This window comes from Sciurus carolinensis, unplaced genomic scaffold, assembly GCF_902686445.1.
Source record: "Sciurus carolinensis unplaced genomic scaffold, mSciCar1.2, whole genome shotgun sequence".
NCBI classification, from domain to species: Eukaryota; Metazoa; Chordata; class Mammalia; order Rodentia; family Sciuridae; genus Sciurus; species Sciurus carolinensis.
The window spans coordinates 1,210,422-1,212,499 of NW_025920150.1; the positions used below are offsets into that span (position 1 = coordinate 1,210,422).

Below are 2,078 nucleotides of genomic sequence, written 5' to 3' on the forward strand. Positions count from 1 at the left end.
GACTGTTTTCCATGATGGCAATGACTGACAATGAAGTTTCCGATTTCATTTTCTGCAGCCTTGACCTTCTCTTATACATGGCTCTCACTGACTCTGAGAAGGCTTGGGGAATGCTAAAGGCACCACTTACACAAGCAAAGGCCCATCCTCTCCAACACTGGGCTTTGGTGTGGGGTTCACAGAGAGCTGCATATGCTGTGAAATTTCCCTCAGGATGCATGGCCATCAGGCTGTGCACTCACATTCCTCTTTAAAACTGTCCTGTGTAGTTCCTGAAGCCTGTCTCTCCCCTTTGTCTTGATATGTGACACAACAGTCTGTGAATCCTTGTCATTGACATGCAGGACAGGTCAAAAAAAGATGGTGGCACTGGGGAGTGGAGCAGAGATTATACTGGTCCCACTGGGCTCCACAGTATGAACATTCTGATAACATGTCACTGTTGTAGCACAGGGCATAACACTCGTCAAAAAAACAAACAATTTCCCCTTATAAAAACCATTGGGAAACTCTTCCAGGTACTTGTGAATACCATCCTTGGGCTAGAACAATTCCTTACACACTCCCTTGGCCTTAAGGTAGGCTGAGCCATGCTCACAAGGGATGCCCCCAGCGCAGTACATCAGCACCCTCTTCTCTCTGAAAACTTTTAGATTTTTGTCAACATAGCTAGGAAAGTAACTGAATTTCCTGATGTCTGGAGCTAAGCAGTCCTGCAATTGACGTATTTTGCTTTCATAGAAGTTTCTGCAGCCCAGTAGTATAGTATCACTTTGTTTTTGATCTGGCTGAGATAAAAACTTTTCTACTTCTTTATGAAATTCACCTGGGGATACATGGATTCCAGGCTTCTTGTAGGAGATCTTATTGGGGCTGATCTCCATTGGCATGATTTCCTCAAATACACCAATATGCAATTCTGGAAAACAGTGAGCTCCTCATCTGCTGGTCTTAAAATCTTCCTTACAAAGATAATCCTTAAATAATGGACAAGAAAGCATGACTTCTACATAGAGTCTGGTGTTTAATTTGCTTTCACCAACTGTCCCATTGATTCCTTCAGTAGCAATTCCAATCTTGCCTGTGAGGTGCAAGTGCTGACACAGATTTGTCTGCCAGGTGCAGATCCACTGGGGATCTTCTAGGTCACAGTAGCAGTAATAAAGTAGCACCTCCCCTTCTTCACTGCCCAGGTCACTTCTCAGTTCATCATGGCTAAAGCAGCTTGTATCAGGGAGCCAAGCAGACACCTTGTGGCTATGAGTAAGGTACTCTTTTAGAGGATTCTCTTTGTCCACAGATGTGATACTCTTTGAGGTACTCAATGTTGTGGCCAGTTGCTTTAAAATAAAATCAGTCTGGTGATACATTTCATTAGCATGTTGTGTTGCTACATGTCTATGGATGCTGGTCTTGTTCATGAACAGCTGCTGACAGCATTTCCACCATTTTTCTTTACATTTATAAGGAGATGCAGGAACTTGTTTGGTTTTCACAAAAAGGGCAAAGTCCCGCCTGTCCAGAGGCTTTCCCAGGTTTTTCTCAGAGGACCTGCCTCTACCTGGCAATGGTTACCTTTCCCCACCCCTGAGCTCACACCCGTGCTGCACGTTCGCTAGGTTTGCAACATCACCTCTCTCCAGAAGTCATCCTGCATTCTTACCATAGGTCTCGATGTCTCGCCTTTTGGAGTGCTCAATAAATGCTGGTGCTCTAACTGAACAAATAAAACATCTTTATCTCCATGTAACTTAAACATCCTAGAAGTGTAGAATGACCCATGAATAACTACTTTATGAATGGAAATCATTTTTGATGAGCCATTTTCACATTTGACTGAATGTTGAGTGCTTTCTCACAGACTATCTATTTTCCTTCCAAGGGTCATGGGGGGGGGAGAACTCTATTCAAATATTAATTCCGAAATCCCCCACCTTGGAATACATGGCACACACAGGGCAGTTGATGAATGGTTTTTGAGGCAGGAACCTCATATAGAGCTGTGAGCAAAGATGAGGTGTCCACTGATGGACCACATAAAAGGAGGTTGCACATCCAGGTGTGACATGGAGAGACAT

The 2,078-nt window shown here is 43.8% G+C and overlaps 1 pseudogene; it reads right to left on the reverse strand.

The window, feature by feature from the left end:
• Positions 1 to 225: 225 nt before the first annotated feature.
• LOC124974482 (thiosulfate sulfurtransferase/rhodanese-like domain-containing protein 2) lies at positions 226 to 1,650 on the reverse strand (annotated as a pseudogene).
• Positions 1,651 to 2,078: the final 428 nt, after the last annotated feature.